The following is a 13,775-nucleotide window of genomic DNA, read 5'->3' on the forward strand; positions in this document are numbered from 1 at the left end:
AGATTTCAAGTGGATTTTCCCAATATTCAATTTCTACCAGAAAATACAGACCCATATTATAATATCATTAAGTTTTACATGTCTAATGTGAAGAATCAAAGATTCCCAGAAGTGGAGATGGTTGCACAACCTTGTGAATGTAGTTACTGCTACTAAATTGTACACTTAATGATTAAAATGATAAAGTTTGTATGAAGTATATTTTATTACAATGAAAAATAAAAAGGCTTCCTAAGTTTTTCTTACATAACAACAAAAGAGAAAATCTTCATATTATTTAACTAGTAAAACTAGTAAAACTGCTCCAGTTCCTCATGCTAATGTATATTTTCCCCCTGTTCAATAAGGTGTATTAGTATCTCTTCTCATCCAGTCATCCATTTCCATTTCAAATAAGATGTACCTTACAGATTTAATATATCACCTAATGACCATCACCTCCAAAATTCAATCCAGATTTAGGATGGGAAATTTATACACATGATAACTGACAAGTCTAGTGATTTAAACATCCAGTTATTTCTTCTCTACTCAGCTGATTACAGCTAAACTACCCAACCTACAGATGTTGTAATATCTCAGGGCTCATTTCGTGGGTCTCTTCTATAATTACACTCAACCTCATAGTTTTAAACACCATTTGTAGGCTGATAACTCCCAATCTCCAGGCCTTCCCAACCCACTCTCCCAACTCTATTGATTCATGTTTCCCACATCTCTACCTATATATCTAATTAGCATCTATTCATCATACCCCAAACTAAATTCCTCATTTCCTTCTCAAATATACTATTTCTGTAGCCTTTCCTCATTTCATTAAAACACAACATCTTCAATCCATAAACCTTGAGTAGTTTCCTAATTAATCTCCCTTTCTCTTGCCTCCCCCTACTGATTATTCCCAACATAGCAGCCAAAGCAGTTCTTTAAAACCTAAAACAAATCTTGCGACTCCTTATTCCAAAACCCTTCAATGGCTTCCCATATCACTTAGGAAAATTCTTACAATGATCTACTGGTTTCCAAACGTATCTCTGACTTCAACTCCTAGAAATTCCTTTAGTCACAATGGCTTCTTTGTTCCTCATAAACACCAGGCATGCTCCCCTGAGGGCCTTTGCACATGCTGCTCTTCCTACCTGTACTGCTTTCCCTTAGATGGTCCATGTAACTTCTTCCTTCTAGCTCCTCCTCTAGGTCTTTACACAAATGTCAGCTTCTCAAAGAGGCCTTTTCTGGCTGTAAAATTTAAAAATTCAAAAAATTCAAAATTAGCACTCTACCCTCATCTCTACCAAAACTCACTATCTCTTTTCTCTCCTTTAATTTTTTCCACAGCACTTAATAGCACTTATAATATATACAATAAAATGCTTTTATTATCAGTTTTCTCCCATCAGAACATAAGCTCCATGAAGATTGGAATTATCTATTTTTTTCATTTGATATGTCATTTGACACTGAATAGATAATAAATAATGGTAGCTCTACTTAAAGACCAAGCTTTTTATCTCTGTCACTCACTTCTAGAATATCTAGCAACCAGTGGCCAGAGGCTAAAGAAATGGAAAAAAAAGAATTCCCTCCCTCAAAGAATGTACAATTTCATGGGATGAATGTGAACCTAATAGCAAAATAAATATCATACACAAATAAAAAGTCATCAGGGAAGGAGGTAATTGAATTGTCCTTTGACATGGCTAAGCACGGGCCAGGGTAAACACACATATATGGATGTGTCTAGACACACACACACACACAAATAAGGAAACTCAGCTTATTCAAAGAACAAAGAATTGCCGAGTTTACCAGTCTTAAGATTGTTAGTCCCCACTTCATGACTCCCCAACACTTGTATGGCAAACCACTGACCCATAACCTTAGAGAAATAGGTCAAGGTTGTATCATGAACAGTTTTAATCTTGAGCTAAAGAGTTTAGACTTAATTCAGTGGCTAATAAGCTGGTGACAGCTATATTTTAGAAGAATAAATCTGGGAGAAATGAATGGGATGATGGGGAAGTCAGACACTGACAGATCTGACAGTAAGGAAGCCAGTTAGGAAGCTTTTGCAATAATCCAGCCAAGAGGGCTGGTGAGAGCATGAAAACATTATGATCAGAAAGAAAATGGTTGGGGGAGATAGCATCGGCTGGGCTTCCTAAGGCATTAGATGTGGCAGGCAAGGTATAGGATAAGTCAAAATTGCTGCAAAATTTTTTGCTACAATGGTTAAGAGACTTGATGGAGCTTAACAAAAGAGGAAAAACAGAAAGAAAAACTGGTTTAAGGCACAGAAAGGGGTTAGGAATGTTGGCACAAACTGTAAAGATGAATACATACAAAAAGTACCAAAGGACAAGGGTTTGGCAAAGATTTTTTTTAAATATACACAATATATGAATACCAAATAAACTGTATATAGCAGTAACTATGTAAAAAGGCTTTGAAAGCTTCCTCCAACTTCACAGATATCCTGATGTTTCATGAAAGAGGGAGAAATCAGTATGCCATTTTAATAAACATTGTCATGGACCTTCAGTATCTTAAGTCTTAGGTAGTCTCTTTTAGACCACACATCATTAACTTTTATTTAGTTTCAATAATTTTGGAGTCATTTATAATGTACCCCATATGTAATATATGATATTTGCTCCTTTAGTGTAGAATTTATCCACAGACAAAAAGTTAAGTATTTAACTTCCCATAAAACTGGACATTTTCATTTTCTTTTATATCCGTATAAAGTATAACATTTTAGTATATTAGAAGAAATACCATAACAATTTTTAAAAGCATAAACAAGGAATTTTCAGCATGATTATCTCTGGGGAATGGGATGGATGAAGGAAGGAGGAGTTGCACTTTTTCACTTTTCATTGTGCACTCTTTTACATGGTTTGATTTTTTTTCCCAAGCACACTTTGGTTATATGTTGGCTGTAGGTAGTTAGCTCTTAAGAAACTGCATGAGATAAACATGATTCTTAATATTTGTGACTCTAGAAATAACGTTAGATATTCTTAAGTTGTGACATTAGATTTCCATGGCTAGTGTTTAATAGAGAGTTGGGAAGTAAAAGTTAATCAGGAAAGCAGGAACTTTAGGAAATAGCTTCAGGTTTCTCTTTTATTGTGGCATAGTAATCTGGTATTTAAAAAATGAAGTGATATTTTCTAGTGAAGACTTTTTCTACAGCCCACCAAATCTGTACCTTAAATTTCTAACACTGTATAGTGAAAAAGAACAGAAACATTGACAACAACATTGTAAATCGACTATACTTCAATTAAAAAAAAAGAAGTTTGGAGAAAGCTTCCTTAAGGGAGTGATGTTTGAACCCAGAGGTGGAGAATGACTAGGGTTTAATTAAGGAAAGGAGAAAGAAAAAAGCATTCCAGGAAAAGGAAACAGCCTATGGTGGAGGAGCTTTGTGTCTTCGAGGGTCTGATCACAACCTCAAATACATTACCACACTTTGTCCTTCAAGGGTTGAGAGTTCAAATGCCTTCCAGGGTTCAGGCAGGTCATTTACTTTGACAAAGTGTAAGACAATAGAGGGAGCTGCTAGACTGGAAAACTGTAGAAGTGCTTGCCTTGTCTAAAGTACAACTCATCTGCAGATGAATTGTACTGGTTTACAAGAGCAGATGTATTGGTTTGCAATAACAGAGGAAATCCACTTTGGCTGGAGTGGGAAGAACTAGGAGGTTTGCAATATAAGATGAGATAGAGAAATCGGTTGAGTTTTATAGTCACTGGCAGCCTTGTAGCTACTGTAGAAGTCTTGATATTACCCTAAAAGCAACAGGAAGCCAGTGTTAAACTGTGATGAGGTGTATGTTTCAAAATGATCGTTCTGCCTTTGGTTTGGATAATGGAATAGGGACAAAAGTGGGTGTGAGTAGACTATTGCAAGATGTGGCAAAGGGTCCAGAGTAAAGGCTATAGGAATGGAGGGAAGTGGATGGATTTGAGATACACTGAAGTGAGGAAATGGACAGGACTTGGTGGTGGACTCAGTAAGGAGACTGAGGAAAGGGAGATGTCAAAGACAATTCTTAGGTTCCTAGTTAACATAACTGGATGGATTCACTGAGGCAGGAATCATTGGCAGAGGATCAGTTTGTTGTGACTTTAGAGCAGGGGAAAGGATGAGTTGCTTCATTGGGACACACTGAGTATGCAGAGACCTCAGACATACCCAAGAGGAAATATTAAAGAGTTGAGTATATAAGGAGCAGTCCAGGCTGAAGATATACTATTAATAAGTCAAGGCTAAGGAGAGAGAGAGGATGAGAAGCTAGAACTCAGTCTTGAGTAACTGCAACACAATGATTGGTTAGAGAATGATGAGCTGGTAAATGAGATAGAGTAGCTATAGGTGGTGCAGGGGTAGGGGGTGAGTGGGAGGAGGAAGTTATAAAAGCCAATGAAAAAAGCGCTTTAAGAATAATGTAGTATTGGAAATGTTGAGTTTAAAAGATCTATGAAGGATCTAAGTTGAAGTAGTCTGGGGCTCAAAAATGAGATTTAGGCTAGAGAGATAAACTTAGAAGTTTGGGGCATTTCAATTGCAAGTTAAAGCTATGTTTCTTTAGAGAGCACAGTACAATGTGTAAACATGGTACTCAATCATCAGTAGCAATTATTATGCATACACTTGAGCAGTAATAACACTGACAGATTTACTTAATGTTTTTCTCTGAGAAGATAACATTTTGAAGATATCAATTGCTTCTGTCAATCAATATTTGACCTGTCAGCAATATTTCTTGAGTGTATTATAGTATGAAGTCCTATAGAAAGATAAGACACAAAAGAAACAGAAGAGGGGTAGGAGGTCTGCGCCAGTGGTAGAGTGTATGCTTGGCATGCATGCGGTCCTGGGATCAATCCCCAGTTCCTCCAATATGGGGGAAAAAAAGATGGAAATAGAAGATATGACTCTTACCCTGAAGCTTTCAGGTAGCTGGGGAAACAAAATGTTGACATATATAATACTAAGGAACAGCATCAAAATTACATATTAGTGAGTACAAATTATTAAAATTCAGGGGAGGGTATAGCTCAAGTGGTAGAGTGCATGCTTAGCATGCATAAAGTTCTGGGTTCCACCCCCAGAACTCCATTAAAAACAAACAAACAAACAAACCTGACTACCTCCCCACCCCCCCTAAAAAAACACTAAAATTAAAATTAAAATTCAACACTATTCTTCATGAATGCTGAGGAGGGGTGATAGTTCAGAGGTTACCTACATTTGGTAGGATTGTTTAAGAACAATTTCCTAGAGGAAATGAGTTGTCCATGGATTCTTAAATAATAGAATTCTACAAATGGCAAAGGCCTTAGAAAATTTCAAGACAATGATAAATGTTTTTTGAAATGCATCTTATGTGTAAGAGAGGGGATGGGAAAGGGGACCCACAGAGCCCCTAATTTGTATGAACCTGTAGTGGGTGCTTTACCTTTTCTGTCATGTTTGAGATATTGTGACACTGTGAAGTTTACCAAGAAATTAGCCTGATTTGTGCAAACATATAGAATTATGTAACTGCAGTCATGGAGTTTAGACAGGACCTCTGATAGGGATTTAACAAAATTTATTGAGATATTGGGTATCTGCTTAGTGCCAGGTCCTAAGCTAGCACTGGGAATATAAAAACAAAAGGAAAGTCTTTTAAGAGTCATACAGTTTGGTAACTGGAGTAGAGTATGTGAGAAGTGCTATGACAGAGATACGGAGATACTGAAAGAGCTATAAAAGTCCTAATTCTGCCCAGGTAATTACATGAGGCTTCACAGACAAGTTGTTCTGTGAGCTGCATTTTGAGAGAGGAAGATAAGTTTGCCAGGCTGGCAAGAATGAGAGGAATACAGAGGAAGCAGAGGGCAGAACAGGAGGGAGAAGGACATCCTAGGCTGACCTGTATCTGTCCCAGCTTTTCCATCCCCTCTATTCACAAAGCCGGAGAAAGCATGTTTTTTAGGAGAGACTCACCAAGTAGTCAAGAGAGCTTTAAATGAATTCTCAGAGGGGAGGCAGAAAACGTTCAGAAATAATTCAGTTAGTTGTGCCTACTATGTGGAGGTGACCACGTGTGACACGAGGAGAAAGAGGAATCAGAGCGGAGCAGGCCCCAGCATGTCTAAGGTGAAAATAAGAAAAAATAGATCAGGAACAGAGCACATGGCTTCAGGGGTTAGAGATAATGGGCTGGAGTCATACAGCAAAACATTCGGGGCTGGAGAGTCTGCTTTTGATGTCTTCTGCCGGACAAGGAGTCCTGAAGTGCTTGCCATGCCAAAAGGGCTCTGAAGAAGAAGGCAACCAACCGGAGAAGATGGACACACAGGAGGAGAACCAGGATGGCCTCTAGGTGTCACAGAATTCCAGGAAGGAGGAATTTCAAGATCTATGGGGAAAAAAGGAGAATGAAGTTGTGCTGTGAATGTAACCTCAGGAGAGGAGGTCAGTGGACTCAGGAACAAATAAATGTTACAGGAACAAGAAACAGTAAGAAATAGAATTTGTCATGGAGAGAAACAGGGCCAAAGTTAGAAGGGAGAGCAAGGTCAGGCAAAGGCCTGACCTGGGCATGATAAACATAAAACACCTTCAGACAGCAGAGAAGATGGAGCTAATGAAGAAGAGACTGAAGATGCTAGAAAGAAGGACTTATTAATGTAGTAAAAACTGCTTAAATAAGGTAGCATGGGGACTAGGTTGAAGGGTGCAAGTGAATGGCAAGCTATGTAACAGGGAAGAAACTTTAGATAAGGAAGGAAATAGTACTGTTCAGGAAGGGAGGGCAAAGTAAATAAGAATACTGTGGTGCTCATTTTGTAATGTATAGAAATATTTAATCACTATGCTATGCACCAGGACCTAACATAGTGTTGTAGGTCAATTATATTTCAATCACAAACAAACAAGCTGATAGAAAAAGAGATTGGATTTGTGGTTAAAAGAAGTGGAGAAGGGAGGAGGAATTGGATGAAGGTGGTCAAAAGGTACAAACTTTCAGTTATAAGGTAAATAAGTACTAGTATTACTATATACAAAATAGATTAAACAAGGATCTACTGTACATCACTGGGAACTATATTCAATACCTGGTAATAACCTATAATGGAAAAGAAGCTAAAAAAATAATTGAATCACTTTACTGTATATCTGAAACTAACACAAAATTATAAATCAACTATATTTCAAAAAAAGATAAATAAGTACTAGGGATATAATATTAGTGATTAATATAATTAACACTGCTGTAGGCTATATATGAAAGTTAAGAGAGTATATCCTAAGAGTTCTCATCACAAGGAAAAAAAATGTTTTCCTTTTTTCTTTTATTTTGTATCTATATGAGATAAAGGTTGGTCACTGAATTTATTGTGGTAATCCTTTCATGATGTATGTAAGTCAAATCATTATGCTGTACACCTTAAACTCATACAGTGCTGTAGGTCAATTATATCTCAATAAAACTAGAAGAAGAAGGAGAAGGAGAAAAGAAGAAGGAGGAGAAGGAGAGGGAGAGGAAGAGGAGGAGGAGGAGAAAGGGGAAGGGAAAGAAGAAGGGGAAGGGGAAGGATGAGGAGGAGGAGGAGGAGGAGAAGGAGAAGAAGAAGAAGAAGATCTACTGCTCCTGGTCCTCCCTTGACAGCCTGGGGTATGGACAGCTTTGGAGGTGAGGAAAATGAAAGCTTAGAACAGCTCCTACAGCAGGAATGGACCAAAAACCTCCCAAAATAGGGATTGATGTGGAGAAACAAAAATCTCAGGCAGATTTAGGTCTTAAGACTTTGAAGCTGACTAAGGCTCCACAGAATGCCGCTGCTGCTTGTAAGCAGTGGAGAAAATGGATGATGGAGATTCAGTCAGTGTGCTTCCAGGTTGAATCTGGGAGAGGTTAAGAGGAAAAATGGGGGGTGAGGCTATAATTCAGTGGTAGAGTGTGTGCCATGCATGGGGTCCTGGGTTCAACCCCTAGTACCTCCATTAAAATACATACATACATACATACATACATACATACATACCCACCCCCCTAGCCCCACACACAACAAAAACAACAGCAATACAGAAAAAAAAAAAAAAAAAAGAGAGAGAGAGAGAGAGAAAAAAAACAATAAAAAAAGAGGACAAATGAATTAGTGGGTTGGGGAGTTTACCATTAAAGTTACTAGATAAGGGCATAAATGGAGACAATGACCTAATCTGTCATAGGAATTAGGGAAGGAGTTTTCACCAAAACAGACTGACTTTGACCACATTCAGATCGTTCATGATTTGGGATATGGTCTTTTTGGAAGCTGAATATATTATGAAAGATCTTGTTTCATTGTCATAATTAGAATATATGCATGCTCTACAGTCACTGTGAAGGCATGCTATCTATCCATTTATCTATCCATCCCTGCTCTCCTTATAGAGAATAATGAGTCTGTATTCCTTAGCTGTTTTTATCGTTTATTCTGCTAGGAATGTATAAGAATTCCTCACCAACACTTAGTATTACCAAATTAAAAAATTTTTGCCAATGGAGGTTATATTCCTTAGGAAAGAAACTGTGTGTTTGAGGGGAGTATATACATATTTTTTTTCTTAGGGTACTGCCTAAGGTAATTAGTAAGCAGAGCAGCTAAGATGAAATTACAGTTATCTCTTTAGGGAGTCATATAAGCACAGTTCCAATACCCACATTATGTATACTTTCATATCTCTTTTCTGGAGAGGTGTTTGGAAATAAGATAGGAATTCTCGCTTTGTTATTAAGAAAGAATAGGCAAGGTAGTTGTAAGGGTAGTGGAAAATTGTTGAAACATTTATTCTTTGATATTGAGTTCTGGAAAGACTTGTATTTTTTTTTTTTCCATTGGGCAGACACCTCATGTTACTGTTTAGTTTCCCATTACTTGTTCAACCTTTTAGTTTCTATTATAATTATCAGACCCCTTTTCTAACAGGCTCAGATAGACTTGCTGGACTCTGATACCAAGTTGGCTTTCAATATTATTTACATATTGATGATTTCCAAATTCATTTTTTCCAATCTAAACCTCTTTTCCAAATTCAAAATTGTCTTACACTTTGTCAGTGGGGCATTATTATCTTTCCTTTTTTTTTTTTTTTTTTTTTTTTTTTTGAATGGCACTTAAACAGTTTCCAGTTTTTCAGTGAAACATTGAAATTGTTGTGTTGCCACAGACACAAACTCATGTTCAGGGCCTTTGCACTTGCTCTTTCCTAAGCATAAAATCTCTAGCTTCCTCCCTTAATCTTTTTCAGATCTACTCAATGAACTGATTGTTGTATTTAAAACTGCAGCCTTCCCCAACATTCCCTGTGACCCCTTTCCCTGCTTTTCCCTCCTCTCTCTAACCATCACCATCTGACACACTATATATATATTCTGCTTTCTTGCCTTCTTTTATTTACCATCCCCATCCCCCATATCAAATGCAAGCACCACAAGAGCAGAGATTTCCTTTTGCTCATTGCTGTTTCCCCAAAGTATAGAACTGTGCCTGGCATGTAGTATGGACTCAATTAACGTTTATGGAATGAAGAGAATGAACATTGTCATGGGCATTTTTCTACATCTTTGTATGATTTTCCCATTTCAATACTTTTTAAAGTTAACCATTTCAATTAATTGACAAAGCCAGGATATTGCTAGTTCATGATAGTGTTTCTCCATTTGTCCTTTAAGAAAATCAAGTTTTGAGTCAAACTCACCAACATCCTTTTCATTTAGGTCCTAGGAGATTAGGCTTTTGGGAACATTGGCTAAGAAGAGTCCATTTTTGCAGATAAAATTTATATTAAACACCACATTTCTTTCTCCAATCAAGGTATTTACCTGACACTGTAGTACAGTCATTAGTTTGTTCTGCCTGCAAGCCTGGAATGTGTGTTCCTCTTGATTAGGAAGCAAATTGTATTCAACTCTGCCTAGATCCTAGCTCAAGAATAAATTTGAATCAATCAATCAGCAAAAAAGGTTGAAAGTTTAGGAATCTTTCTCAAAAGAACAATCTGGTTATGCTTTTTAAAGCAGGTGTAACAAAGAAAATTATGTGTGAAAGGTGGGTAGAATGTTGTGGAAGGCAATGATAGAAAGTTTTTCTCTTCAGTTGAAGTTTGACTTGGGAGGAATGATTGTTCCATGAACAACATTTCCTTTACCACTGTGACTCCATTAAAGATCTGAATTCCCAAGTCTGTTTAATAATTGACTTCTGGAAGAAGTAATGGCCATCAAACATTTAGGGAGAAAGTCATATGCCCCAGAAAGTCTTAATTTTGGCGTAATGCCACTGGTTACTCCTCCTAATGTTGAAAACTTACTTCCTGTGCCTTCATTTCTTCATCCATAAAGTGAATACCGCCAAGGTACAGGGGCAAGTAACTAACAAAAATGTTATGATGACCTTTGCAGAAATCAAGCGCTGAGTCAAAGGAAGACAACCCTCCCCTGGCTTCTCTCTTTGGTGTTGAGGGCAGTTTTCCATTGCTTGCGACCCAGATATTGCTCAATGGTGTCATCTCTGACCTGGCATTCCGTTAATGTAGCTACAAACATTCAATTTGAAGACCACAAAACTTTTCTCTCAGCCCAACAGCCCCTCGGAAAAAAGATAATGACAAGAAAATCTTGACAATGCTCTCCCTCTCCAATACTCTCCTTTGACCTCACAGGAAAAAAAAAAAAAAAAAAAAAGTTAGAAGAGGGGATCGCCAAGGGGAGGGGTAAGGGTCGAGAGGGGAGTCCAGCTCCAGTTTGGGGAAATCCAGCTCGCGTTTTGCCTCTTGCTCAGCGGTGCAGGGTCCAGGAAAGGCAGAGCCCCAGCTTCACTCCCTGAGGTCTGTCCTGGGGAGACACTGCTGCTCCGGGGGGCTGACCTGGCGGGGAGTGGCAGCGCAGTTCGCTCCCGCGCCGCTTTGTGCGCGCAGCCGCTGGCCCCTCTGCTCCCGGGTCTGCCCCCCGGGACGCCCCCCGACCCCGTCCCGCCCCAGTCATGCAACTCTACCTGCCTCTCCACTGCGGACCTTTGGGAAGCAGTCGCCCACCCCGGGGGCTCGGGGCCTGACCCTGCCAGGCAGCCCATAGGTGTCCGCCCGGGGCCCGCCCGCGCCTCTCGCTCCTGCCGGAGCCCCGGGCTCCGAAGTTGTGGGGAGCAGTGCGAGTTGGAAAGTTTGCTCGAGGGCTGGTGCAGGCTTGGAGCCGGGGGGACGCACGCTGTCCTCGGAGCCTGAGCGGGCCAGTGGTGAGTTGGGGCCGAGGCAGAGGGCAGGGGTCCGGGGACCCGCAAGTTAAGACCGGAAGGGAGTGCGAGGGGCTGTGGTCTGCTGGGGCTGGACATGGGCCGGGGCTCGGCGTCCGCGGGGGCCGCGGGGGTGGGCCCGCTCCCCGCCGCGACCCCCAACTCAGGGCCGCTTGGGGCGCTTTTGTGTGGGTGGTAAACAATGCCCCCGGCCGGAGGACGCGGCGGTCTGCCCCCAAGGCCAGGCTGCGGCGCCGGGTGGGGTGAGTAGGGGCGCCTCGGGCTAGGACCCTGGGCTCCTCTGGAAACCAGATTACGGGAGGGCAAGTGTGGCCTGGGGTGGGGGGAATCCATGAACGTGCCTGTGTTTGATGCGCCTCTTAGGAGAACCGGAGGTCGGGGCGTCTCGGTGTGAGGAGAGGGAAGAGTTAGAGCAAGTTTCGGGTGGAGAGCCCGGGCTGTCCGGTGCTCAAGCGTACCTCCAAACTCGTTTTCTCCCTCCCTCATGCTTATATAGGGGACCGGTTCGTTGGAAAAACGTTTGGCCCTTGCCTCCCTGAGTGTTTCGGGGAGGAGGCTTTAGGGGCGAAACTTGGAGTAGAGACAGCAGGGGAGTCTTGACCTGGAGTTGATCTGGAGTTATGCTGATCCGGGAAGCCGGGAGTAGGGAATAGAACAGTGTTCTGTCAAAATGGCCTAAAAACTTCTGAGCGCCACTCGGTCGCCGAACGCTCTGGCTTGCCGTCGCATCAGTCCCACTAGGGCGGAATCCTGGAGAGCCCCAAGGGTGGGAGGTGCGCAGAGCTGAGTGCCGGGGACCGGCCGTACGACACGTGAGGGGCCAGGGCCGGGGGTGGCCGGGGCCGCCGCCACTTCACGTGTCGGGGAAGTGTTGAGGCGAGATCTCTCTCCCTTTTTCCCTCTGCCCCTCCCCTTCTTGTGCTCTCTGCTCTTCCTCCCCTTCCTTCCCTCCCTCTCACCCACACTTCCAAAAGATTCAGCTATGTGTAGTCTATATATTTCCACAAAAAGTGTTCAAAAAGTTGCTGCCGGTTCTCGTACACTTTCCACGTGAATGGGGAACACGAGTTGGGCATTTCTGACCCAATAAAAATTAATGTATCAACAAGAGAACAGACATTGATCGAACTAGGAGTCTTTCCCCCACCCCCAACTTGTCCTCTCAAATTAACCAGCTTGCGTTGGTCGCTCCAGTGCTTCTTTCCTTCCTTCCCGGTTCCACTCTCCAGCACAAAATGAGCTTCATAATATATCATAGTAATGATCAGTTTATGAATAAATGTTTTAAGACCTTGAGCGAGGAAGAGATTAGGTGCACAGCTTACTGTCGGCGGGGTGCGCTGCGCGCTGCACCCAGATGGGTTGAAGGGCGGCGCTGCAGGGCTGCAACCTCTTGTCCGCCCTGAATCGAAATACGCCTTCTCTGCTTCCCTTCCCAACATTATAAAATAAAATAAAATAAAAACATTGGCTTCCTTAGGCCTCATTCAGGATGCCAAAATGAATATGGAAAAGGCGCTTGTTAACCAGCTACGGCAAGATCTTTTTAAGGCACATTAGGAAATTATGTCTACAATTAAACAAGGCAAGTACCCAGTTAAGATGTTTGGAGTAATCAACGTTGTTGCTAAGAACTGAGAGACTAAGGTAACATGATTTGGGTGCATTACCTGATTTTATCAATATGAGTTACAGAGGTTAAAATCCAAGTCTCTTTCCCAATTAAGAGACCATAACTAGGTTGGTTGTCAATGTGTGACAGTGTTTTAAAGCCATGCTGTGGTTTTTCAATTAAACTTCACAATCAAAATGTATGGGAATTATTAGTATACAGTGTCCTTATGTCATGCAAAGATTAGTAGCTTAGATTTGGAACTCTGAGACCACTGCTTACCATTTTAATGAGAGTTAACTATGGCTCCCAGTTCTGGTCTTCAAGAATTGATGTGTTAGAGGTTTGGATCACCTCAATCCCTGCCCTTTGTTTCTCTTCCTCCTCCAATCTTCTTTATCTTGTTTGTCCTTCCCCTCCCCCATCCTCTTCTTTTCCTCTGTATTTTTCCTCCCTGCACACGTTGTTTCTCTTTTCCCACCCCTCCATCTTTCCACATTTAATCTTCAGCATATTGATCCCAGTTGTCTTTTTATATTTTACTTTATTATTACAAATTTATTCCCCTCTATTTTTTTACCTTTTTTTTTTTTTTTCCTTTTAGCATTTTATTCCTTCGTGTGCTTTTCCCTCTTCTTCTCAACATGTTTGATGCTTTTCTTGTTTTTGGAAGGGTCATTCTACCTCCATTTTAACTTGTCTATTCCCTTTTCTGTGACTCTTTTTGGCTTTTTTTTTTTTTTTTTTCTGGCTCTCTGCAGGGCAGCAGGGGTGTTTTACATATGGAAGGAGCCTTTGACTAAATCTGCTGGCATTCTAGTGAGTTTCCCTCAACAGCCTTCCCAGTGCCGAGGGCTCTCACACT

At 41.0% G+C, this 13,775-nt stretch overlaps 1 protein-coding gene across 4 annotated transcripts in view; it reads left to right on the forward strand.

The window, feature by feature from the left end:
- Nucleotides 1–10,819: 10,819 nt before the first annotated feature.
- TET1 (tet methylcytosine dioxygenase 1) overlaps nucleotides 10,820–13,775 on the forward strand; it is a 116,548-nt gene continuing 113,592 nt past the window's right edge. For 2 of the 4 annotated variants that reach the window (XM_032491523.1, XM_032491522.1), the window contains exon 1: nucleotides 10,827–11,280. The gene's annotated coding sequence lies outside the window, so the exon portion shown is untranslated. Of the gene's footprint in view, nucleotides 11,281–13,775 lie in introns of all 4 variants that reach the window. The other 2 variants (XM_032491525.1, XM_032491524.1) reach the window with 2 other exon arrangements.

The sequence above is a fragment of the Camelus ferus genome, chromosome 11, assembly GCF_009834535.1.
Source record: "Camelus ferus isolate YT-003-E chromosome 11, BCGSAC_Cfer_1.0, whole genome shotgun sequence".
In the NCBI taxonomy this organism is placed as follows: domain Eukaryota; kingdom Metazoa; phylum Chordata; class Mammalia; order Artiodactyla; family Camelidae; genus Camelus; species Camelus ferus.